The sequence below is a fragment of the Anolis sagrei genome, chromosome X (assembly GCF_037176765.1).
Source record: "Anolis sagrei isolate rAnoSag1 chromosome X, rAnoSag1.mat, whole genome shotgun sequence".
Classification (NCBI taxonomy): domain Eukaryota; kingdom Metazoa; phylum Chordata; class Lepidosauria; order Squamata; family Dactyloidae; genus Anolis; species Anolis sagrei.
The window spans coordinates 69418366-69446167 of record NC_090034.1 but is presented as its reverse complement, the minus strand read 5'-3'; the positions used below and the strand labels follow the sequence as shown (position 1 = coordinate 69446167).

The window sequence follows — 27802 nt, the reverse complement described above, 5'->3', positions numbered from 1 at the left end:
AAGAAGAGAAAGCTGAGAGGAGATATGATAGCCATGTATAAATGTGTGAGAGGAAGCCACAGGGAGGAGGGAGCAAGCTTGTTTTCGGCTTCCTTGGAGACTAGGACGCGGAACAATGGCTTCAAACTACAAGAAAGGAGATTCCACCTGAACATGAGGAAGAACTTCCTGACTGTGAGAGCCGTTCAGCAGTGGAACTCTCTGCCCCAGAGTGTGGTGGAGGCTCCTTCCTTGGAAGCTTTTAAGCAGAGGCTGGATGGCCATCTGTCAGGGGTGATTTGAATGCAATATTCCTGCTTCTTGGCAGGGGGTTTTGGACTGGATGGCCCATGAGGTCTCTTCCAACTCTTTGATTCTATGATTCTATATATACTCAAGTATAAGCTGGGTTTTTCAGCTCTTTTTTTAAGCTGAAAAAGGCCCTCTTGGCTTATACTTGAGTTAAAGTTATTTATCATTTTACTCTGTTATTATTATTATTATTATTATTATCATTATTATTCTCTATTATTTTAGTACTATTACATTATTTTACTCTATTATCATTTTTATTGCATTTATTATTTTACTCTATTATTATTACATTTATTATTTTACTTCTTCATTATTATTACTACTATTATTTTACTCTATTATTACTGCTATTCCTACATTTCCATTATTTTACTCTATTTATTATTATTATTATTATACATTTATTATTTCTATTACGTTTATTATGTTACTCTATTATTATTATTATTGGAAGGATATGTACGCAAATTTACATTGTAGAAAGGTTAAGGTAAAAAATTTATTTATTTATTTATTTATTTACTTGCTTCATTTATATACCGCTTTTCTCAGCCCTCAGGCGACTCAAAGCGGTCAACAACAGCAAAATTCAATGCAAAAACGTCACAAAACGAATATGGGACAGTTAAAAACAGTAGCATCATCAACGATTAAACATCAATATAACAATCATTAGCATCTCATCAGTAAAATCAGAATCCAATCTCATCATCCATTATTCTGTATTCCAGTGTTCAATTACACTGCTTAATCGAATGCTTGTTCGAACAGCCAGGTCTTCACTTTCCTCCGAAAGGCCAACTGGGAGGGGGCCGATCTGATATCTGTAGGAAGGGCATTCCACAGCCGAGGGACCACCACTGAGAAGGCCCTGTCTCTCGTTCCTGCCAGGTGCGCCTGTGATGCAGGCAGGACCGAGAGCAGGGCCTCCCCAGATGATCTTAATGTCCTAGTTGGTTCATAGGAGGAGATGCATTTGGAGAGGTAAGTAGAGCCAGAACCGTTTAGGGCTTTATAGGCTAACACCAGCACTTTTCCCCTGACAATAAGTCCAGTTGTGACCAACTCTGTGGGTATTGAGTATTCGTGTACAGTTTGGTCCAGATCCATCACTGTTTGAGTCCACAGTGATCTCTGGATGTAAGTGAACTACAACTCCAAAACCAAAGGACACTGCCCACCAAACCTTTCCAGTATTTTCTGTTGGACATGGAAGAACTGTGTGCCGAGTTTGGTTCAATTCCATCATTGGTGGGATTCAGAATGCTCTTTGATTGTAGGTAAATTAGAAATCCCAGCAACTACAACTCCCAAATGACAAAAATTTTGAGTGAAGGACATACATTGGGTTGTTTTTGGAGCCCCCGGTAGTCCAGTGGGTTAAAGCCCTGTGCCGGCAGGACTGAAGACCGACAGGTTGCAGGTCCGAATCCAGGGAGAGGCGGATGAGCTCCCTCTATTAGCTCCAGCTCCTCATGCGGGGACATGAGAGAAGCCTCCCACAAGGATGATAAAACATCAAATCATCCGGGCGTCCCCTGGGCAATGTCCTTGCAGTCGGCCAATTCTCTCACAACAGGAGCGACTTGCAGTTTCACAGGTCACTCCTGACACAACAAAAAAACTGCCCACCAAACCCTTCCAGTATTTTCTGTTGGTCATGGGAGAACTGTGTGCCAAGTTTGGTTCAATTCCAACGTTGGTGGGGTTCAGAATGCTCTTTGATTGTACGTGAACTATAAACCCCAGCAACTACAACTCCCAAATGACAAAAATCATTTTTTTGAGTGAAGGACATACATTGGGTTGTTAGGTGTCTTGTGTCCAAATTTGGTGTCAATTCGTCCAGTGGTTTTTGAGTTCTGTTAACCCCACAAACGAACATTACATTTTTATTTATATAGATTGACCAGTAGCTGCTCCATTTCTCACCCTCGGCATATACTTGAGTCTATATGCCTTCCCAGTAAAATTGTGGTAAAATTAGGTGCCTCGGCTTATATTCGGGTCAACTTATACTCGAATATATACAGTACTTTATGGACTATCACTTCCAGAATACCCCAAACTGTACTGGTGATTCTGGCAATTGTAGTCCAAAAAGAAAACCTCTCTTAGCTCTATGTAAAACAAGGCAGAGGTGTTCAGAGGAGATACTGGTCTCTGTCACTTTTTACAGCAAGTATACAATAATATTTTCAAAGTTAAAGGTCTGTTTTGCATCAAAAAGTGAAGCAACACTTCAGATGTTTAGTGATTGGACATACTCCTTGCATGCAGAAGTTCACTGGCTCACTTCCCAATGTCTTCAGATAGGGGAAAAATCTTATTTGAAGCTGTGCATAGAAGCTGTCAGGTAGAGTTCACTATATAGGCAGTCCCCCAGTTACAAACACCCAACTGACTTGTAGTTAAGAACGGGGCTTAGACAACAGGAAGGGAAATCCACTCCTGGAAGAGTTATTATCATGGAGAAAAGGAGTCTCCACTGAAGCTTTCCCACCAATCCTTTTTTTCCACAACGATCCAAATATTTCAAAATCCAATTCTCACAGGGACAGAAAGTGAGGCGAAATCTTCTGAACAAGGGCACAGTTAGCAAAGGAAACACCATGGGGGTGTTTACCTTTTCCTATACTATCTAATAGGGCTGGGCGGTTTCGTTTCGTTAATTCGTAATTCGTCAAAAATTCGTTATTTTTTTTATAACGAAGCGATAACGAACCATTCTGGAGCAACTTAAAAACAAAACGAATTTTTCAATTCGTTTCGTAAATGCTTCGGATTCGTTATGTATTCGTTTTGTTATCGTTTTGAGGTCGTTTCATTATTATTTCCGCATTTCTGGGGCAAGTTTTATAGTTGTTTTTTGTTTAATTAGTGAAAAAAAATTATCAATATCACACCAACAGTCAACAACAGAGGGAGAGGGAAGCTTCAGAAGTTCCCCCTGTCCCATTTGGAGGTTTTTTAGCGTATTGCGCGGTCGCGTCCGCCATTAACGAATCGATTCGTTATTGTTTCGAAATTGTTTCGTTAATGTTTCGTAATTTTTTTAACATTTACGAAATTTCGTAAATATCGAACTTTTTAAAAGAAAAAATTCGGAATTCTTTTAAATATCGAAACGCAAAAAACCCCAAAAACGAATCGATTTTAGAAACAAATTTTTCCATTGTTACCCAGGCCTACTATCTAAAGCTAAAGATTATACATATTGGCATGGCGTTACACTAAAAAATGTCTCTGTTCCAACTTATGAACAAATTCAACTTGGCTTCAAAATACAAGAAAGGGGATTCCATCTGAACATTAGGAAGAACTTCTTGACTGTGAGAGCCGTTCAGCAGTGGAACTCTCTGCCCTGGAGTGTGGTGGAGGCTTCTTCTTTGGAAGGTTTTAAACAGAGGCTGGATGGCCATCTGTCGGGGGTGATTTGAATGCAATATTTCTGCTTCTTGGCAGGGGGTTGGACTGGATGGCCCACGAGGTCTCTTCCAACTCTATGACTCTATGATTCTACAGAACTTATCTTGTTTGTAACTTGGGGACTTCTTGTAATGGTGCTTCTCAACCTTCCTAATGTCGCGACCCCTTAATACAGTTCCTTACAGTGACCTACAACCATAACTGCTACTTCATAACTGTAATGTTGCTACTGTTATGAATCCTAATGTAAATAGCTGATATGTGCAGGATGTATTTTCATTCAGTGGATCAAATACCCAATACGTCCAAATTTGAATACTGGTGGGGTTGGGGAGGGATTGATCTTGTTATTTGGGAGGTGTAGTTGCTGGGATTTATAGTTCATCTACAATCAAAGAGCATTCTGAACTCCACCAACAATGGAATTGAAGAAAACTTGGCACACAGAACTCCCATGACCAACAAAAAATACTGGAAGGGTTTGGTGGGCATTGATATTGAGTTTTGGATTTGTAGTTAACCTACATCCAGAGAGCACTGTGGACTCAAGCAATGATATGAATGGATCAAACTTAGCATGAATACCCAATATGCCCAAATGCGAACACTGGTGGGGTTTTGGGAAAATAGACTTAACATTTGGTGTTGTTGGCATTTATAGTTCACCTACAATCAAAGAACATTTTGAACCCCACCAATGATAGAATTGGGCCAAACTTCCCACACAGAACCCTAATGACCAACAGACAATACTATGAGTATTTTTGTTGTTCATTCGTTCAGTTGTTTCCGACTCTTTGTGACCTCATGGACCAGCCCACGCCAGAGCTCCCTGTAGACCGTCACCACCCCCAGCTCCTTCAAGGTCAATCCAGTCACTTCAAGGATGCCATCTATCCATCTTGCCCTTGGTCGGCCCCTCTTCCTTTTTCCTTCCATTTTCCCCAGCATAATTGTCTTCTCTAAGCTTTCCTTTCTTCTCATGATGTGGCCAAATACTTCATCTTTGCCTCTACTACCGTTCCCTACAATTTTAGTCAGGCTTTATTTCCTGAAGTATGGACTGGTTGGATCTTCTGGCGGTCCAAGGCACTCTCAGAACTTTCCTCCAACACCACAGTTCAAAAGCATCCATCTTCCTTCGCTCAGCCTTCAGTACGGTCCAGCTCTCACATCCGTAGGTGACTACGGGGAATACCATTGCTTTAACTATACAGATCTTTGTTGCCAGTGTGATGTCTCTACTCTTCACTATTTTATCGAGATTGGACATTGCTCTCATCCCAAGAGTCTACACTGCAGTGCCATATAATCCAATTCAAAGCAGATAATCTGTATTTTATATGGGAGTGTGGAAGGGGCCTTGCACTGCTTGTAGTACAATCACTCCTGGGGGAGGGGAATTTCTGTCCAAAGTGTAGATAATGCCATTGGAGCCCTGATAAATGAAATGATGATAATAATAATAATAATAATAATAATAATAATAATAATTTTTGTAAACTGCCCTTTCTCCCCTATGGGACTCATTGTGCTTTCCAACCAGTCAAAACCCTTAGTACTGATTCTTCCGACCAACACAAGTCCACCCCAAGACCTTTTGGATAACCATTCCTGCCTCCATCTAACCAAGAAGTTACCCAATGGTGCCTCCTGAAGCGAGAACTTCCCCCTGCTCTACACCAGGGCCTAAATATATATATTCAGAGAAACAGCAGACTTCCTTGCCATCTTGCCTTGCCACTCTTGGGAGAATACGTGTCTTTCGGAGCTTATCAGTGCTTCCTCTTCAGGACTGCAGCTCTTCAGGACTGCAACTCCAGCTAGGTTGGCTGGAAATAATGGGTATTTCCCAAGTTCTTTTTCTCCTCGCCTCCATCAATTCCTTTATTTTCTCTGTATTGGCAAACCAGAGCAGGAGAATGTATGGCTCGACAAACTTTTTGTAGACCCCAAACCTCTAGGACATGCCCCTAGTTGTTATGATTACCCAGCACTCAAGTCACTACACATTACTGGTTCTCCACTTTGGCAGGAAAAACGAAATGTAAAGATACAGAATGGGGGATGCCTGGTTCAAGAGCAGTACGTGTGAAAAAGATCTTGGAGTCCTCGTCGATAACAAGTTAAACATGAGCCAACAGTGTGATGTGGCAGCAAAAAAAGCCAATGGGATTTTGGCCTGCATCAATAGGAGCATAGTGTCTAGATCTAGGGAAGTAATGCTACCCCTCTATTCTGCTTTGGTTAGACCACACCTGGAATATTGTGTCCAATTCTGGGCACCACAATTCAAGAGAGATATTGACAAGCTGGAATGTGTCCAGAGGAGGGCGTCTAAAATGATCAAGGGTCTGGAGAACAAGCCCTATGAGGAGAGGCTTAAGGAGCTGGGCATGTTTAGCCTGAAGAAGAGAATGCTGAGAGGAGATATGATAGCCAAGCCATGCATAAATATGTGAGAGGAAGCCACAGGGAGGAGGGAGAAAGCTTGCTTTCTGCTTCCCTGGAGACTAGGACACGAAACAATGGCTTCAAACTACAAGAAAGGAGATTCCATCTGAACATGAGGAAGAACTTCCTAACTGTGAGAGCCGTTCAGCAGTGGAACTCTCTGCCCCAGAGTGTGGTGGAGGCTCCTTCTTTGGAAGCTTTTAAACAGAAGCTGGATGGCCATCTGTCAGGGGTGATTAGAATGCAGTATTCCTGCTTCTTGGCAGAGGGTTGGACTGTATGGCCCATGAGGTCTCTTCCAACTCTTTGATTCTATGATTCTATAATTCTATGATCTCATCCTACTTTACAGTATAGTGCGGAAAATCCCAGGTGGAGTAAAGCCCTGTCTTGAACTAAGAGAAGGAAAGTGAGGATAGAAATAGAACAAATAAGAGTCTCAGAATGATTATTTCTATTATAGCCTATTCAACAATCCTGTAAGGAGGGATACATATGATCTGTATTTTTGATCATGAGTCACAGAACGATCTATCTAATCAAGGTGGTCAGTGGAAAGATTCACACCCAGCCCAACTTACAAAGGCCCCTTTGTCTCACCCTGGCCATTCCACAGATATATAAACCCCTTTTTTCCCATTTCCAGCAGACCTCACCTCTGAGGATGCTTGCCATAGATGCAGGCGAAACGTCGGGAGAAATGCCTCTAGAACATGGCCATATAGCCCGAAAAAACCCACAAGAACTGAGTATCTCAAAAATGTTTGAACCCTGGTCTTTTGGAGTTCTAATCCAAAGCTATAAACCACCCTGACTTTCTAAGGCACCTAGAATCATAGAAGTATAGAGTTGGAAGAGACCTCATGGGCCATCCAGTCCAACCCTCTGCCAAGAAGCAGGAAAATCGTATTCAAAGCACCCCTGATAGATGGCCATCCAGCCTCTGCTTAAAAGCCTCCAAAGAAGGAGCCTCAACTAGACTGCTATTTCTCTGGTGTGGAGATGAAAATAACCCTAAACCTAGCAAAAACATTTCAAAAAACTTGCTTTTTCATCCACAACCTGCTTCCCAGTTAAGGAAGAAGTTGTTGAAAATAGACCAAAATTAAAGTTAAACCAAATCTGGAAATTATTCCAAGGAGAGTGAGTGTAGTGGTTTGAGTGTTAGGACTACAATTCCGGACAACAGGTTTCAGCCATGGAAATCCACTGGGTGGCCTTAGGCAAGTCATACACTCTCAGCCACAAAAGAAATCCGTAATAGGGCTACCTTAGGGTCATCATAAGTTGGAAAAAACGGAAGGCACACAACAACAAATATCAGCTGACTTCACAAACTCTTAGGTAACCCATAGGTTACCTAAGAGTTACTATTTCCCTTTGTAAGAAATAGTTACTATTTCCCTTTGTAAGCAAAATTTCTTTGGAAGCTATACCTGCTTGATCTTTTTGGTGGCAATCCTGGATTCACTTTTAAAAGGGTGGAAATTTGCAGCCAACAGCAGTTTTAGAGCAAACTACCCGCTTGAATTGGGCTGGATGGCAGATTTAGGACTGTAAATAGAGGGAAATTATCAAAAGCCATTCTCCCTCCCTGTCCGCTGTGTTCCCAACCTGCATGACTGCTTTCTCCTAAGAATATAAACAATTGGCATTAAAGCATACCTTTTTTCTGAATAGTATTCTCAACCTAGTGTTTTTTCATCTTTGAAGCAACTTGAGAAACTGCAAGTCGCTTTTGGTGTGAGATAATTGACCACCTGCAAGGATGTTGCCCAGGGAATGCCCAGATGTTTTGATGTTTTATCATCCTTGCGGGAGGCTTCTCTCATGTCCCCGCATGGGGAGCTGGAGCTGACAGAAGGAGCTCATCCGCGCTCTCCCCGGATTTGAACTACCGACCTGCCGGTCTTCAGTCCTGCCAGCACAAGGGTTTAACCCATTGTGCCACTGGGGGCTCCAACCTAGTGTGATGTTGCTTCTTTACAGGGGAGTAAACCTCATGAAAAACAGCGAGAGTAGCTTCCTAGTTCAACTAGGAAGCTAGTTGAACTAGGAAGCTAGTTGTCATTAGATTGCAGTGTTCGGCTTGTGTCTTGGGTCATAAAGTCTTCCTCTGTTGGTCCCATAATGGAAGAATTGAGCACATGCCTAACCTAAAAGTATTCAGAGAATATTCAGCTTTCACTGGATCAAATCCATAAAAAAGAGCCAGAACACAGCTGTACCCATCTCCTCTAAGATAGGTTCGTTTCCGCCCTTAAACTTGTCTGGTTGCCTTTAGTTTCGCGTTTCAAATCAAAGTGAAGCCCTAAACTGAGTCAAATCACATAAAGTAAAAAATTAGGAAGTGAAGCAGGACGATTCCTTATAATTGATATTAAACACACAGAGACTTGCAACAACCCATATGCCTTTCTGATCTTGCTTCGTAAATTGAACAAACTCTTACCAACCATGTGTTTTTGATTTCTTCCCTTGGCAAAGGGATCGCGTTGTTTCTGACCTAAACTAGGCAAAGAAAGAAGAGCGGAGAGTCCCCAAACAGAGTTGAAAACACTATTTTGGAATGGAATTCACTTCAAAATAATCTTTGCTTCCTGATTAGAGATCAGATTAGATACCCAGAGATCCTGTTTATGGTGTTTTTCAGGCAGAGAGTGAATTCTTTCCACCTGAAAACACACCATCGACGTGATCTTGCCACCTCGGTATCTGACTCCTCGCAATTCGTGGCACAAAATTCTCACTTCCAACTTTGGTTTACAAACAGAAAGACAGGTAGAACATTTGCACTCCATCCACTGCTCCCCCAAATCCTTTGCCGGGACGACAGCAAAAGAGAGAGGCAGCAAGGATGATGCTGAAGTGGAAGAACTTAAAGTTTTGCTTACCAACTCAGAATCCTCTCTGGCCTTGCCTCTTGCCAGCTTCCCTGAGAGAAAAGCAGAAGGGCTTCACCCTGGAGAAGGTTGGACCACCACCAACGTCACCTTAGGGTTTATGCCATGGAACTTTCTCCCTGCCTTGCATAGAGAAGCAAGCAAGGCGCTCTCGGCTCATGGCACTGTAATGAGCTGCCTTATTTTTGTGTGACTAATGAGGGTGTGGTTTGAGCCCTGATGTTGTGCAAGGAGAAAGGAATCCTTTTCGAGTAGTGAAGGCGGGTATGTGTGTGTGTATGTGTGTATGTGTGGACTTATGTTTTTTGCTCAGCCGGTTTTGCAGCTGATTGGGCTCCAAAATGGTGCCTAGGGGCTAATGGAGTTTCTGATCCCCCCCCCTTCCAAAAGCCCTATCATAACAAACAATACATCTTCTTCTCCTTTTCGAGGATGAGGGAAGCCCCTCTTTTGGGACACTGGTCCTTGCTTAATGGGCTGCTTTGGGCAGGCCTGGGTGCCAAGGCTCTTTGGAAATTGCACCAGAATGCGGGAAGGAACAGATGAGCATTGCTGCCCTATTTCTTTTCCCCTCATTATAAATGTACTGCATACCTGGCTCTTGGAGAGCAAAGGAAAGCACTAGGGCTGGGCGGTTTCGTTCGTTAATTTCGTAATTCGTTATTAATTCGTTTTTTTTGGATAACGAAGCGATATTGAACCATTCAGGAGCAACTAAAAAACGAAAAGAATTTTTCAATTTGTTTCGTAATTGTTTCGTAATTGTTTCGAAATCATTTCGAAATCGTTTCGAAATCGTTTCGTTATTATTTCCGCATGTCTGGTGCAAGTTTTAGGGTTGCTGTTTGTTTTATCAGTGAAAAAAAATATAATTATCACACCAACAGTCAACAACAGAGGGAGAGGGAAGCTTCAGAAGTTCCCCCTGTCCCATTTGGAGGTTTTTTTAGCGTATTGCGCGGTCGCGTCCGCCATTAACGAATCGATTCGTAATTGTTTCGTAATTGTTTCGTAATTGTTTCGTAATTTCCGAAATTTCGTAAATATCGAACTTTTTTAAAGAAAAATTTCGGAATTCTTTTAAAAATCGAAACGCAAAAACCCCCTAAACACGAATCGAGTTTAGAAACAATTTTTTCCGTGGTTGGACAGCCATAGAAAGCACCTAGGGAGCATACATCCAGATTTCAACCACAGAATGGAGAAGAGGAGAGGAAGGAGAGGCAAGGATGAGGAGAGAGGGAAGAGATGCTTTGTTAGGATGAAGAAAAGTTCTGATGAACTTGAAAGCTTATTCTGACATTGCAGCTGGTCATTTTTGGATGTTGTCCTAATGGGGTGATACAGCTTTCTGGGCTTCTTATAAACTTGGGCTATCTGAGGTTGGCTTGCTTCTCCCATTTAAAGCAGAAGCAGTTAAACAAACCACAAAATGTTGGCTTCTGTTTTTGTTTATAGCGATATCCAAATCAATCAGTGTTCTGGCTTGGTTTCTCCCCAGTAACTTGGAGAAGGAATTCATGACTTGTCTTGGGTTTCTTTTTCTGGCTTGTGTTGGGGAGAAACAAGCCAGGGTACCATTGCCTGCTGGCTTTTGGATGTTGCCATAAATGAGGGACTTTGTCCTGAAATTTGTTTAGCTACTTTTAGCTCCAAGTAGGACGACACTACACTATATTATTATTATTATCAAAGCAGGGAGCTTTGAGATGGTTGAACAGAAGCTCTCCGAAGCTCTAGGTGCTCTTACCGCCTATTACAGGGAAAACCAACTGATCCCTAATCCATCTAAAACACAGACATGTGCTTTTCACCTTAAGAACAGACAAGCATCCCGAGCTCTGACGATCACCTGGGAAGGAATCCCACTGGAGCATTGCAGCACACCCAAATACCTGGGAGTCACTCTGGACCGTGCTCTGACCTACAAGAAGCACTGCTTGAACATCAAGCAAAAAGTGGGTGCTAGAAACAATATCATACGAAAGCTGACTGGCACAACCTGGGGATCACAACCAGACACAGTGAAGACATCTGCCCTTGCGCTATGCTACTCTGCTGCTGAGTATGCATGCCCAGTGTGGAACACATCTCACCACACTAAAACAGTGGATGTGGCTCTTAATGAGACATGCCACATTATCACAGGGTGTCTGTGCCCCACACCACTGGAGAAATTACACTGCTTAGCTGGTATTGCACCACCTGACATCCGCCGGGAAGTAGCAGCCAATAGTGAAAGGACCAAGGCAGAGACATCTCCAGCTCATCCTCTGTTTGGGTATCAGCCAGCACTTAAATCAACAACTTAAATCAAGACATAGTTTTCTTAGATCTACAGAGACACTTGCTGGAACACCTCAGCAAGCGAGAGTCCAAAAGTGGCAGGCTGAAACCCAGCACCTCAATCCGTGAGTGATACCAGATGAGAGACTCCCCCTTGGGCACACAGAAGACTGGGCGACTTGGAAGGAGCTGAACAGACTGCGCTCTGGCACCACGAGATGCAGAGCCAACCTTAAGAAATGGGGATACAAAGTGGAATCCACGACATGTGAGTGTGGAGAAGAGCAAACCACTGACCACCTGCTGCAATGCAACCTGAGCCCTTCTACATGCACAATGGAGGACCTTCTTGCGGCAACACCAGAGGCACTCCAAGTGGCCAGATACTGGTCAAAGGACATTTAATCAACTACCAAGTTTGCAAAATCTGTGTTTTTTAATCTGTTTATTTGTTTTGTTCTGTTAGAAATGTAATACAATGGTCTGGTTGTGGATGACACGATAAATAAAAAAGAAATAAAAGTCATCATCATCATCTTTATTTATACCTCACCACCATCTCCCCGATGGGGACTCGGGGCAGCTTACACGAGGCCAAGCCCAACAAACAACAGCAAATAAAATGCATAAAACATAAAATACAATAAGCAATACAAAATTACAATAAAATCCTTCACAATTACAGTGACGCGAGCGGGCCGCATGTACAGACAAAATACTAAAACTAAGACAAGGTTAGTTTTAGTATCCTATCGGGATGGGATAGACATGGAGCAGATTGTATGTGTGGGAGGAGCTCATCAGGATGGGGTTGAAAAAGAACCTTCATACCAGAGGGGGGAAATATACTATAGAAACTAACTTTGAAGGGGAGCAGCGATATAAGATTGTATGGTTACTTGGTTACTCTCCGAAAGCGCAATGGAAAGGCCAGGTTTTGAGATCCTTCTTGAAGGTTTCTAAGGTGGGGGCTCGCCTAATCTCACCGGGCAATGAGTTCCAAAGTCAGGGGGCCACTGAGGAGAATACTCTCTCCTTTGTTCCCACAAGGCTGGCCTATGGAAATGGCAGGGGTGAATCACAGAATCATAGAATCAAAGAGTTGGAAGAGACCTCATGGGCCATCCAGTCCAACCACCTGCCAAGAAGCAGGAATATTGCATCCAAATCACCCCTGACAGATGGCCATCCAGCCTCTGTTTAAACGTTTCCAAAGAAGGAGCCTCCACCACACTCTGGGGCAAAGAGTTCCACTGCTGAACGGCTCTCACAGTCAGGAAGTTCTTCCTAATGTTCAGATGGAATCTCCTCTCTTGTAGTTTGAAGCCATTGTTCCACATCCTACTCTCCAAGGAAGCAGTAAACAAGCTTGCTCCCTCCTCCCTGTGGCTTCCTCTCACATATTTATACATGGCTATCATATCTCCTCTCAGCCTTCTCTTCTTCAGGCTAAACATGCCCAACTCCTTAAGCCGCTCTTCATAGGATTTGTTCTCCAGACTTTTGATCATTTTAGTCACTCTCCTCTGGACACATTCCAGCTTGTCAATATCTCTCTTGAATTGTGGTGCCCAGAATTGGACACAATATTCCAGGTGTGGTCTGGAAAGGAGAACCTCCCCCGAAGATCGGAGGGATCGGGCAGATTCATGGAGGGCGATATGATCACGAAGGTAGGCGGATCCTAAACCATTTAGGGCTTTATAGTTAATAAGCTGTACCTTGAATTGAGACCGGAAAATGAACGGCAGCCAATGGAGCAGCTTAAACAGGAGGGTTGACCGCTCCCTATAATTCGCCCCTGTTATTAATTTGGCTGCCAAGCTTTGGACAAGTTGTAATTTCCGAGCCATCTTCAAAGGTAGCCCCACATAGAGTGCATTGCAGTAGTCCAATCTAGAGGTAACTAAGTGGTCAACTAGAGGTAACTAAGGGCTTGGAAGAGTCCCCTTTCCTTGTCCCCTCAAGGTTAGTTTCCCAACATCTAGGGCCTATCCAGACAGTAACTTTATTGCGGAAACTTCCACAATAAAAAGGGGGCTGTCCAGAGAACATTCTGGACAATCCCGAATTAATTCGCCACAAACCAGGAAAACCCTGGTTTGTGGTGAATTAATTTGATAGTAGATTTATTCTGCACCTTCTTGGAAGGCACGGAATAACCCCACAACGTCTAGTGTCTGGACTCCAGTACAGACACAATTCCCACAGTTTTCTGGACTAAATTAAAATAAACTAACCTGGCCTCCATTATAGTCTTGTCAGAGCTCTCCCAGCACGTAGAAATGACAAGCCAAGAGAGCTGGGGGGGGGGGGGGGGGCGAGTACGTCATTTCTACGCACAGAAAGAGTTTCGGCAAAACTATAATGGAGGCCAGATAACTTTATTTTACTTTTAAAAGGGGTTTGGGGGCTGTGGGGGAAAGAGTCCTCAGATGCTTTGCCGGGCCAGTCCTGGCAGAACATCTGGACACCCACCTTAGAAAGAACACGCTTTCTGGGCTGGTTGTAGACAGGCCCCCATGAACATCTGCATTTTTTAAACACGGATGCTCCTGGCATAAAGGGCTGTCTGGAACCACCCCTAGTCTTGGAAGAAATGTGACTCATTATGATATGCAAACCACGTAAGCAGGGCCGTAGCCAGAAAAAAAATTTGCGAGGGGGGGTTTGAAACCTGCCTCCTAGCTCACGCTGAAGCAAAGAGCACAGCAGGGGGCAGAGCAGCCTTCAATAGCCTGCAGCTCCCCCCTTGTCAACCACCTCCACCAAGTCTGGTCTCCTAATGAGAGCATTCAACATCCCCCCCCCCCCAACTTGGTTGCATCACTACTGTTCTGTCGCGTGCTGGGCCTGTAAATAATTGCCTTTAGAACAGGATGTGCAACCTTTGCCCAGCGGGAAGCCAGGGGGCCTAAAGAGAAGTTCTCAGAGGTTTCCACCACAAACAGTCTTTAGATGGCTTGAGAAGTACAACAAAGTCTTTTATTAATGAACAATCAAACAGAAACTTCTCTCGTCTTCAGTAAAGTTAAGCAAATGATTTCAAGCTTTTAGGCAACTGGTGAATTCCTAATCTTGCCCACGAAGGACAGGCAACTGTCTTCAATAACTTCTTTAAAGGAAAATCCCCTTTTTAACTTCTCCCAGGCGGACTGTAATCTAACCCTTACTGATGTGGGCTCCGCTACCGGGTTGAACTGCGTCTCGAATGCCGAGTGGACCTACCAGCAAGGCAGTAGATGTTCTCCAGCTGGAGTTCTTTGGTCTTTAGGGCTGTTTTCCTGGAAATTCTTTGGAGACTCTTAAGACCTTTCTCCCCCGGAAGGTCTTAAGGGTTGAAGCTTTTGTACAGGGGAAGCTTGCACACATCCTGTACATTAGCTTTCCTTGCTGAGACTAACTAAAAATGGCTCCCTTCCCTTCCCAATTGCCCTGAGCAAGGGGCGGAACCAAAACTTAACAAGGATGGACAGGTGACTTGCCCTATGACTGCAACCAAAGAAGCCACCTATCTGCAGAGTCCCTGAAACCTAGGACTGCAAGCAAACATTTAATACAAAGCAAATAAAGTTGGAGCTCCTGGTACAGCTGTACCAGAACAACTACATCGGCTATTGCTGCAAGTAATGACAGTGTGAATAAATTGCTAATATTTGCTTGAGATAGTGCTTGCAGTTCTGGAGGGACTCTTGATTTTTTGCATCTCATAGACTTAGCATGGCAATTTGGTTAACCAGTTAAAATTCATGAGTAAACCAGGTTTTTTTTTTAAAAAAAATCTGAAACATTTCAGGGAGGGTTTGAACCCCTAACCCCCCCCCCCCCCCCCCCCCCCCCGCTACGGGCCTGCACGTAAGCCATAATCATTTCAATTAGGGACAATAGACTATCCAGTGAATAGAGTAGGTAAAACCTAGTTCTTTGCCCTAAGAAGCTTGCTTCTTGAGTAAATAAAGTCAATAAAGGGGAGGAGATGAGAGAACGGCAAAGATGAGAAGAGGTCCGGAGTGAGGAAGCAATTTGAGTATTGGTTTAAGTATTGGAACTGGAAGGTAAATATTGGCAAAGAGATTATGGGGAAAAAAGATTATGGCCCCTCGACTCTGGAACTCACTCCTCAAGGATATTAGGCAAGCCCCAACTCTGGCAGTCTTTAGGAGGAGCCTGAAAACGTGGTTGTTTCAGTGTGCCTTCCCAGAATAAGGAAACTCCCAGCAATATGTCCCTAAACGCACTTTATTAGTGATCTAAGATTGTCTGCACATTTCATCCCTCTCTAAAACTTCTATCCCAGTTATATATCACCTTGTCATTTCCAGCATTATTTTAAAAAAAATAATTATTACATTTGGCCCAGCCATAGGTTTTTAAACGCGTCATGTTGGTGTTAATGTTATTGCTTGTTTTTTGCTTATGAGTTTATTTATAGTTTTGTATTATTGTTGTTATTGTTTATTGTTGTATTCTGGGCTCGGCCTCATGTAAGCTGCACTGAGTCCCTTGGGGAGATGGTAGCGGGGTACAAATAAAGTTTCATTTTATTTATTATTTATTTATTACGGTCGCTTATACCTCGCCCTTCTCACCCCAAGGGGGACTCAGGGCAGCTTACACAACAAGGCACAATTCGATGCCCGCATTACATGACAACAAATACAGGGTTAGTCAAAATGCAATTGAATGGCTTATTGGCCTAGCATTTTGACTAACCCTGTACATAACATCAATAACAATAGCAATTATAGCAATGATAACAATTAACATAAGCAATCATTATTATCGGCAACACATCCAAAAAACCCATAAAAGCAATTAAAACAATAAAAGCAATACAAACCTCATTGCTGGTCAGCGTTTAACAGACTCATAGTTTAGGTTCTACTTTCCGCACATTGTCAGTCCTATCCATCTGGATTCCATATCTAATTGTCAGGATGCCCAAAGGCCTGGTCCCATAGCCATGTCTTTACCTTTCTCCTGAAGGCAAGGAGGGATGTTGATGTCCTGATTTCCCCCGGTAGTGAGTTTCACAGGTGGGGGGCCACCACTGAGAAGGCCCTGCTCCTCGTCCCCACCAGCCTCACTTGTGATAGTGGTGGGGTCGAGAGCAGGGCCTCCCCAGATGATCTCAAATTCCGGGGTGGGACGTAGAGGGAGATACGTTCAGACAGATACGCTGGACCGGAACCGTGAAGGGTTTTGTAGGTCAAAACCAGCACCTTGAATTGTGCTCGGAACTGGATTGGCAGCCAGTGGAGCTGACACAACAAGGGAGTTGTGTGTTCCCTGTATGTCGCTCCGGTGAGCAGTCTGGCTGCCGCTCGTTGGACCAGTCTTCAAGGGCAACCCCATGTAGAGTGCGTTGCAGTCGTCTATACGGGATGTAACAAGAGCGTAGACCACTGTGGCCAGATCAGACTTCCCGAGGTATGGGTGCAACTGGTGCACAAGTTTTAATTGCGCAAAAGCTCTCCCGGCCACCGCTGAGACCTGAGGCTCCAGGCTCAGCGGTGGGTCCAGGATCACTCCCAAGCTGCGAACCTGCGACTTCAGGCCCATCCAGTACAGGCTGTAACCCTATACCCTGTTCGGCCTTACGACTGACCAGTAGGACCTCTGTCTTGTCTGGATTCAGTTTCAATTTGTTAGCTCTCATCCAGTCCGACACAGCAGCTAGACACCGATTCAAGGTCTGGACAGCCTCCTTGGTGACAGGTGAGAAGGAGTGACAGATCTGAACATCATCCGCGTAGAGATAACATTTCATTGTTGTTGTTGTTGTTGTTGTTGTTGTTGTTGTTGTTGTTATTATTATTATTATTATTATTATTATTAAATGTTTTTCATGTCAAAAACAGGCAAAATAATTAAGGATTGTAAAAATAACCTGGCTAAAGATGTTATGGAGACATGAGTTAAGTTAAAAATATATATTTCCAGGAGTTTCTCCCCTAACCCCAATAGTTTTACTGGAAAATTTCCCAGAAGACCTGAGAATTGAACTTGAGAATAAAAAAAGAGTGGAGGTAGAAACTGTTCTTTCGTGAAAGGAATGGATACAAAATTCGATGGGCAAGTTTAACAAGTTAGAACAAGGTATTCTGAATTGGTTTGAGAGGCAACAGCTATATAGTTGGGAAAAGTACTGGTTAGGTAAGAATCCCAGATGTAGAGAGTTGAAAAAATATGAAGAATGGCTAAGAAAACTTAAAAAGCAAGAAAGGATTATTTGGAAAAATATGTTGTTGTTCATTCGTTCAGTTGTCTCCGACTCTTTGTGACCTCATGGACCAGCCCACGCCAGAGCTCCCTGTCGGCTGTCACCACCCCCAGCTCCTTCAAGGTCAGTCCAGTCACTTCAAGGATGCCATCCATCCATCTTGCCCTTGGTCGGCCCCTCTTCCTTTTACCTTCCACTTTCCCCAGCATCATTGTCTTCTCTAGGCTTTCCTGTCTCCTCATGATGTGGCCAAAGTACTTCAACTTTGTCTCTAGTATCCTTCCCTCCAATGAGCAGTTGGGCTTTATTTCCTGGAGGATGGACTGGTTGGATCTTCTCGCAGTCCAAGGCACTCTCAGAACTTTCCTCCAACACCACAGTTCAAAACCATCGATCTTCCTTCGCTCAGCCTTCCCTAAGGTCCAGCTCTCACATCCGTAGGTGACTACAGGGAATACCATGGCTTTGACTAGGTGGATCTTTGTTGCCAGTGTGATGTCTCTACTCTTTACGATTTTATCGAGACTGGACATTGCTCTCCTCCCAAGAAGTAAGCGTCTTCTGATTTCCTGGCCACAGTCTGCATCTGCAGTAATCTTTGCACCTAGAAATACAAAGTCTGTCACAGCCTCCACATTTTCTCTCTCCCTCTATTTGGAAAAATACAGAATGGATTAATAGGCGAAAAAATATGGCTGAAGCTGTTAGAAAAAGTATGGGGAGGAGACCTAGGGTCCCTGATGGATCTAAAAGGGTCTAAAGTGGAGAGTACTTAAATATCTGTGAATAAGATTAAAAGAAAATATGTACAAAGTCATATGGAGATGGTATACCACACCAGATGGATTGGAAGCAAAGTAACATCTGGTAGAGATATGGCATGCACAAAGGGACATATTTTTATTTATGGTGGGAATGCCCTCAGCAGAAGAGTTTTTGGAACAACATATTTATGGAAATAGGTAACATTAGAGGACTAAACATCACCCCAGATGCTAGGTTACCATTACTAATGGATGGCACAAAGTTGAATTTAGAAATGGAAAAGAAATAATTGGTGATTATTTTACTCACAGTGATGAGACTTATAATTGCTAGGGCTGGGCGGTTTCATTCGTTAATTTCGTAATTCGTTATTAATTCGTGATTTTTTTGATAACGAAGTGATATTGAACCATTCAGGAGCAACTAAAAATCGAAACGAATTTTTCAATTCGTTTCGTAATTGTTTCGTAATTGTTTCGAAATCGTTTCGAAATCGTTTCGTTATTATTTCCGCATGTCTGGTGCAAGTTTTATAGTTGTTGTTTGTTTTATCAGTGAATATATATATATATAATTATCACACCAACAGTCAACAACAGAGGGAGAGGGAAGCTTCAGAAGTTCCCCCTGTCCCATTTGGAGGTTTTTTAGCGTATTGCGCGGTCGCGTCCGCCATTAACGAATCGATTTGTAATTGTTTCGTAATTGTTTCGTAATTTCCGAAATTTCATAAATTTCGAACTTTTTTAAAGAAAAGTTTCGGAATTCTTTTAAAAATTGAAATGCAAAAACCTCCTAAAAACAAATCGAGTTTAGAAACAAATTTTTCCGTGGTTGCCCAGCCCTAATAATTGCAAGGAATTGGAAGATAGTAACCAATCTCACGCTGGTAGCATGATATGGGGACGTTTGGAACGTAACCTTAAATGATAAACTATCAATGGAAATGAGGGTGTTCAGGGGGGAAACGAATCAATCAGATTTTGAATTATGCTGATCGGTTTTTATTAAATACTAGCTGTCCCTTCCACGTGTTGCTTTTCATCTGTGGAACAGTTGACCCAAACAGCAGCAGCAACAACAAAGCGGGGAAAAGATGGTCACCATCTCTCTCCATCCAGGTCAAAAGTGACCTGAGTGGCAACAGTTCCACAGATGAAAAGTTTCCAATATTCCTGTTGAATATTCCTGTGTTGTGAGTCATACTGACAAGAGGAACAAGGCCATGATCAGAGGCGGCCCTAGGTAATTTTCAACAGTAAGCAAACAGTATTTTGCCCCCAACACCAATCATTGATATATATTTTCTGTTTGTCGTGGGAGTTCTGTGTTCCATATTTGGTTCAATTCCATCATTGGTGGAGTTCAGAATGCTCTTTGATTTTAGGTGAACTATACATCCCAGTAACTACAACTCGCATATGTCAAGGTCTATTTTCCCTCAAGAGAGCCCCTGGCCAAAATCAGCTATACTGCGAATGCTTACTTTGCGTGATGGGTTGAGCCGCCCCTGGCCATGATGAAGAGTTTATATTGAGGTTGTGTTTCCTTATATCGGGGTGCTAAAAAAGCATATGGATTGCATGAGGCCTTTAGCTTCCTTCTTGTACGCTCAAAGAATCCCAAAGAACTCTGCAGAATTTCTGTTCTCCCCGCGGTTCGGATGTGAACAGGACTTGAGCTGGATTGTACTCCGCGCTTCCCCCAGTGGCGAGTTACTTAATACAGGCTGAAATATAATACCCAATGTAAAGTGGGATCAGATTTGGAGGAAGAAGGTGTAAAACTTGGAGGAAGGATTATCAACAATGTAGGTGACACGATATGATTAGCAGAACATTCTTAAGATTTAATAATAATAATAAAAATAATAATAATCTATATAAATAAAAATGTAATGTTTGTTTGTGGAATTAACAGAACTCAAAAACCACTGGACGAATTGACACCAAATTTGGACACAAGACACCTCTCAGGCCAATGTATGTCCTTCACTCAAAAAATAGATGTTGTGATTTGGGAGTTGTAGTTGCTGGGATTTATAGTTCACCTACAATCAAAGAGCATTCTGAACCCCACCAACGATGGAATTGAACCAAACTTGGCACACAGTTCTCCCATGACCAACAGAAAATACTGGAAGAGTTTGGAGGGCAGTGTCCTTTGGTTTTGGAGATGGCAATCTCCTTCTGAGCAAATCTTGTCATGAAATCCCCATGTAGTTTTACCTCAGGGCTGCCATAAATGAGAAAAAAACCTTGAAGGCCCACAACAACAACTAATCATAGAATAATCATAGAATAATAGAGTTGGAAAAGACCACATGGGTCATCTAGTCCAACTTCTTGCCATGCAAGAAAAGTACAATCAAAGCACCCCTGATAGATGGCCATCCAGCCTTTGTATAAAAGACCCCAAGGAAAGAGTTTTGACTACACTCTGAGGCAGAGAGTTCCACTGTTGAACAGCTTGTACAATCAGGAAGTTCTTCCTAATGATCAGGTGGAAGAATGTCCTTTCCTGTAATTTGAGCCCATAGTTCTGAGTCCTAATCTGCAGCACAGCAGAAAACAATATTTATTTATTATTTCGAGCTTTTATAACCCGGTCTTCTCGACCTCTGAAGAGGGACTCAGGCCGGCTAACAGCATAGGATTAAAATACAATAAGATAAACCACAGTAAACATCATAATACAATAGTACAAAAATACATTAAAATACAATTATACAACTTACAAAAGGTCAATTCGTCAGAATAAATCATAAATTCATCGCCATCTGCGCATGTAGTCAGCAGTTATTGACTCTGCAAATGCAGTATTCCAAAGCCATGTTTTTACCAGCTTTCTAAAAGTGAGGAGGGAAGGGGCAGATTTAATCTCCATCAGGAGATTAAATCCAGAGCTGAGGAGCCACTACCGAGAAGGCCCTGTCCCTCGTCCCCACCAATCGCGATTGCGAAAGAGGAGGGACCGAGAGCCGTGCCCCTCCAGAAGATCTTAATAACCTTGATGGTTATTAAGAAAACAAGCCTGCTCCATGTTATGGCAACCTTTCACATATTTAAACATAGCTATCAGGTCTCCTCTTAACCTTCTCTTCTGTAGGCTAAACAGACCCAGCTCTTTAAGCCGATCCTCAGAGGTTATGGTCTCTAGACCTTTGATCATTTCAGTTGCCCTCCTCTGGATGCCTTCCAGCTTGTCAATATCCCTCTTGAATTGTGGGGCCCAGAATTGGACACAGTATTCATGGTGCAGAATAGATAGGCACCATTACTTGCCTTAATCTAGACCAGTGGTTCCCAAACTTTTTTTGACCAGGGACCACTTGACCAGGGACCATTTTGACAAAGGACCACTCTCCAATATTAGTACCGAAAGGGTTACAAATCAGTTTTTGGTCAACTTTAGCTTTGGTCTGGTTATTTGGGGTGCTGATTCAGAAAATTAAATTCGATAGACCACATCACCTCTAGTTTCTGATACAGAACATATGCCACCCAGTAGTCACCATCTACTCACCCACAGAAAAACATATTTAATAATCTAGAGCTGATGTGGGAGCAGTATTCTTTCGCGGGTAGTTAGCCTCTCCCCACCCAACATCCCTGTTGCCTGGGCACTATAAGAGAGTTTTGTGAGACCAGTCGTTCTCATTGTCATGTGGTTTTGAAGGAATGGTGTAGTAAACGTGAGGCCGCAGACCATATTTTCATTCTTGCGGACCAGTGGTGGTCCATGGACCACAGGTTGGGAACTGCTGATCTAGACCAAGGGTTCTCAAACTTTTTCAGTAATGGAGCCCTTTTTGAAGCAAAAGTTTCTTGCAGAGTCTTAACAAATGTTTATCTATTATATTATATTAAATTACATTATATTATATTATATTATATTATATTATATTATAGAAAGGTAAAGATAAAGTAAAGGTAAAGGTAAATATTTCCCCTTGACATTAAGTCTAGTTGAGTCTGATTCTGGAGGGTGGTGCTCATCTCCATTTCTAAGCTGAAGAGCTGAAGTTGTTTTTAGACACCTACTAGGTCATGTGGCTTGCATTACTGCATGGAGCGCTGCTACCTTCCCACTGAAGTTGCACCTATTGCTCTACTCACATTTGCATGTTTCTGAACTGCTTGGTTGACAGAAGATGGGGCTAACAATGGGAGCTCACCCTGTCCCACGGTTTCAAACTCCCGACCTTCTGGTCAGTAAGTTCTGCAGCTTAGTGGTTTAAAAAATGCTCTGTGCATAATGAGTACACTTAAAAACAAAAGAACCAATGAACGAAATCACACCAAATTTGGCAACAAAACGTCTCACAACACAAGGAGTGACCATCACTCAAAAAATTATGATTTTGTCATTTGGGAGTTGTAGTTGCTGGGATTTATAATTCACCTGCAATCACAGAGCATTCTGAACTCCATCAACGATGGAATTGAACCAAACTTGGCACACAGAACTCCCATGACCAACAGAAAACACTAGAAGGGTTTGGTGGGCATTGGCCTTGAGTTTGGGAGTTGTAGTTAACCTACATCCAGAGAGCACTGTGGACTCAAACAATGATGGATCTGGACCAAACTTGGCACAAGCACTCAGTATTCCCAAATATGAACACAGATGGAGTTTGGGGAAAATAGACCTTGACATTTGGGAGTTGTAGTCACTGGGATTAATAGTTCACCTGCAATCAAAGAGCAATCTGAAGCCCACGAATGACAGAATCAGGGCAAACTTCCCACACAGAACCCCCATGACCAACAGAAAATATTTAAGGCCATCCAATCCAACTCCCTTCATCAGGACAAGAAAACGTAATCAAAGCCCTCCTGACAAAGAGCCATCCAGCCATAGATATAGATAGATATGATTCACACAGAGATATAGTATAATAGATTTGAAAGGGACCCTTTTTTGTCATGTCAGGAGTGACTTGAGAAACTGCAAGTCACTTCTGGTGTGAGAAAATTGGCCGTCTGCAAGGACGTTGCCCAGGGGATGCCCAGATGAGATGATGTTTTTATCATCCTTGTGGGAGGCTTCTCTCATGTCCCCGCATGAGGAGCTGGAGCTGATAGAGGGAGCTCATCCGCCTCCCCGGATTCGAACCTGCAACCTGTCGGTCTTCAGTCCTGCCGGCACAGGGGTTTACCCCACTGTGCCACTGGGGGTTCCGAAAGGGACCCTTAAAGAAGGACAATGATATGTTGCATGTTCCAGGGTGGGCAAACCAGACACTCTCCACATCAACACTGACAAAGAAACAGCAAGAAATACTGTTTACCCACAAGCACAAAGAAATTACATATATTAGAAACCAACACTTTCTCATTATTTTATTTTCCAGATCAACAGACTGGGCCACAGCAACGCGTGGCAGGGGACAGCTAGTATTATATATAATGTATATATATCAGGCATTAAAAAAAACTTTTTGACCAACATAAACTTAACAGTATTTAAGTGAATGACCCCAGTGGCCATCAGGTCCAACCCCTTCTGCCATTTGGGAGTTGTAGTCACTGGGATTCACAGTTCACCTACAATCAAAGAGCATTCTGAACCCCACGAACGACAGAATCAGGTCGAACTTCCCACACAGAACCCCATGACCAACAGAAAATACTTAAGGCCATCCAATTCAACTCCCTTCATCAGGGCAAAAGCACAATCGAAGGCATCCCCTGAGTGGTGGGAGGGAAGCAGGGTTTTGGAAGCAAGGAAGGTGAGGAAAAAAGGCTATTTGGGCAAGGGAGGTGGGGGACTGGGAAGAGCAGGAAAGGGGAGAGAGAGGAGGAAGAAGGAGAGAAGCATGGAGTTCCACAGCATGCTTCACGGAGCCCCAGAGCTCCGCAGAGGACACTTTGAGAACCGCTGATTTAGACACAGTACTCCTTTTCATAACCTTCGCTCAATGCAGGGATGTTTTCCCTAACATTTAGTCTGAATCTTCTTTCTTCCAGGTTGAATCTTACCCAATGGAACTCAAGAAAACAAGCTCACTCCTTCCACATGACAATCCTTCAGATATCAGAAATGAACAATCCGTGAATGGATGCATTCTCAAATTAATTTATGAAATGCTTGAAGTGAATTAAATGGAATTATGTGATGCCACTTATCTAGCTCTAATTGTAAACATCTGATCATGAGTAAGAACGAAAGGTCAGGCATAAAGACAGCCTTATATTATGGTGTTCTGAAGTGTTTGTTTTACTGTGGCTGCCATCCAAGATTCCTGCAGCAGTGTAAATGCCCATATGAAGATATAAGCTGAGCCAGCACTAGGCAAATCCTCCTTGTAAGACAGCAATATTTCACAACGCATATCAATGACTTGGTGTTGCAATGTGAAATGCACAACACAGAACTGAAATCTATGATCATAGAATCATAGAATCATAGAATCAAAGAGTTGGAAGAGACCTCATGGGCCATCCAGTCCAACCCCCTACCAAGAAGCAGGAATATTGCATTCAAATCACCCCTGACAGATGGCCATCCAGCCTCTGCTTAAAAGCTTCCAAGGAAGGAGCCTCCACCACACTCCGGGGCAGAGATGTCCAATCGCAAAATGCAATGCACAACCAAAATGTGTAGTGTTGCTTTATGTGTCCCTCTTTTGACCATTTTCACCATAATCTGTCCATTGCACTACTGTGACAGAGAGTTTCATTTCTGCTGATGATCATGCCATCACCACCCAAGCAGGCAGCTTTGAAATGGTTGAACAGAAGCTCTCCGAAGCTTTAGCTGCTCTTACTGCCTATTACAGGGAAAACCAGCTGGTTCCTAATCCATCTAAAATACAGACATGTTCCTAATAGGAGCTTATTCTCACCTATTGTGGGGATGTAAAACAATCAAGAAATATTGGACATTAATTCACATACACAATTAGATATGATATGAAATCAGAATACTATCTATTGAACATAACCAATTTTGAAATGGGGAAAAACAAAGAGAAGATTCCGTTTTATTTGTCTGCAGCTGCAAGAATTACAGTAGCCCAAAAATGGAAAGGACGAGATCCCCCCCCCCCCAATAGAAGACTGACTATCCAAGATAACAGAATATATGAATACTAGCTGTCCCCTGCCACACGTTGCTGTGGCCCAGTCTGTGTATATGTGTTTTGTGTGTGTATATATGTTTTTATGTGTGTATATATTTGTGTATATATGTGTGTTTATATATGTGTGTGTGTGTGTGTACTAGCTGTCCCCTGCCACGCATTGCTGTGGCCCAGTCTGTTGATCTGGAAAATAAAGTAATGAAAAAGTGTTGGTTTCTAATATATGTAATTCCTTTATGCTTGTGAGTAAACAGTATTTCTTGTTGTTTCTTTGTCAGTGTTGATGTGGAGAGTGTCTGGTTTGCCCACCTTGGAACATACAATATATCATTGTCCTTCTTTAAGGGTCCCTTTCAAATCTATGATACTATATCTGTGTATGTGTGTGAATCATATCTATCTGTCTATATCTATGGCTGGATAGGTCTTTGTCAGGAAGACTTTGATTATGTTTTCTTGCCCTGATGAAGGGAGTTGGACTGGATGGCCTTAAGTATTTTCTGTTGGTCATGGGGGTTCTGTGTGGGAAGTTTGCCCTGATTCTGTCGTTCGTGGGGTTCACAATGCTCTTTGATTGTAGGTGAACCGTGAATCCCAGTGACTACAACTCCCAAATGTCAAGGTCTATTTTCCCCAAGCTCTACCTGTGTTCATATTTGGGCCTATTGAGTGCTTGTGCCAAGTTTGGTCCAGATCCATCACTGTTTGAGTCCACAGAGCTCTCTGGATGTAGGTGAACTACAACTCCCAAACTCAAGGTCAATGCCCACCAAACCCTTCCAATATTTTCTGTTGGTCATGGGAATTCTGTGTGCCAAGTTTGGTTCAATTCCATCATTGGTGGAGTTCAGAATGCTCTTTGATTGCAGGTGAACTATAAATCCCAGCAATTGCAACTCCCAAATGACAAAATCATAATTTTTTGAGTGATGGTCACTCCTTGTGTCGTGAGACGTTTTGTTGCCAAATTTCGTTCATTAGTTCTTTTGTTTTTAAGGAACTCATTATGCCCAGAGCATTTATATATATATGTGTGTGTGTGTGTGCGCGCGTGCTATATAAGTGTGTGTGTGTGTATATATATATATATATTTGTGTATTTGTGTGGCCCCACTTACCTCTCCGAACGCATCTCCACTTATGAACCGACTAGGACATTAAGATCGTCCGGGGAGGCCCTGCTCTCGGTCCCGCCTGCATCACAGGCACGGTTGGCGGGGACGAGAGACAGGGCCTTCTCGGTGGTGGCCCCTCGGCTATGGAATGCCTTACCTGTAGACATCAGACAGGCCCCTTTGCTGTTGGCGTTCCGGAGGAAGGTTAAGACTTGGCTCTACGAACAAGCGTTTGGCTAAACAGTGCAACTGAACACAGGAAGACGGTAAAATTGAACATAGGAATGGTACAAGGATTATGAGAACTGATTCTGATTTGTTATCGAGGCGTTATGATATGATAATGATTGTTGATTTTGTCTGTTGTGTATGATGTGTTTTAACTGCTTAGGATATTGTTGTGATAACCTGTATTGTGTAAACCGCATTGAGTCGCCTAATTAGGCTGAAAAATGTGGTATAGAAATAAAGCAAATAAATAAATAAATGTGCTTGTCTATATGCATATTTGTGTGTATATGTGTGCGTATATTTGTGTGTGTTTGTGCGCATACACACACACATGTGGATGTGTATGAATGTGTGCATGTGTATATGTATATAACTGCATATGTATATATTGTGTATTTGGGGGGGGGGGGGGGTTAAGTCTGTTCCACTGTGGTTTTGTGTGTGTGTGTGTGTGTGTTTAGGGCTGATGGACACTTATTGGACTGTTAAGTATATTGTGTCCAAATTTTGTGTCAATTTGTCCAGTGGTTTTTGAGTTACCGTATATACTCGAGTATAAGCCGACCCGAATATAAGCTGAGTCACCTAATTTTACACAAAAAACTGGGAAAATGAGGATGCTTGCCGTAGATGCAGGTGAAACGTCAGGAGAGAATGCCTCTAGAACACGGTCATATAGCCCGAAAAAACCTACAACAACCCAATGATTCCGGCCATGAAAGCCTTCGACAATACATTTTTAAACTTTGTTTGTGTTTTAAGATATGTTACAACTGTACCTAGTTAACTTCTGATACGATAAATAAATACTACAGTGAAAAATTCACTCCACATGGATAGCATGATTTTTGCATGAATATGTCACCACCAAGGGCAAGATGGATGGATGGAATCCTTGAAGTGACTGGACTGACCTTGAAGGAGCTGGGGGTGGTGACGGCCGACAGGGAGCTCTGGCGTGGGCTGGTCCATGAGGTCACGAAGAGTCCAAGACGACTGAACGAATGAACAACAA

General features: G+C 42.8%; 1 protein-coding gene across 1 annotated transcript in view; it reads right to left on the bottom strand.

Moving 5' to 3' along the window:
- The window catches only part of LOC132780798 (gap junction beta-3 protein), a 54830-nt gene extending 45535 nt beyond the window's left edge, over nt 1-9295 (bottom strand). Inside the window, exon 1 of the mRNA XM_060784589.2 lies at nt 9072-9295. The gene's annotated coding sequence lies outside the window, so the exon portion shown is untranslated. The remainder of the gene's footprint in view (nt 1-9071) is intronic.
- Between the last annotated feature and the right edge of the window lie 18507 nt (nt 9296-27802).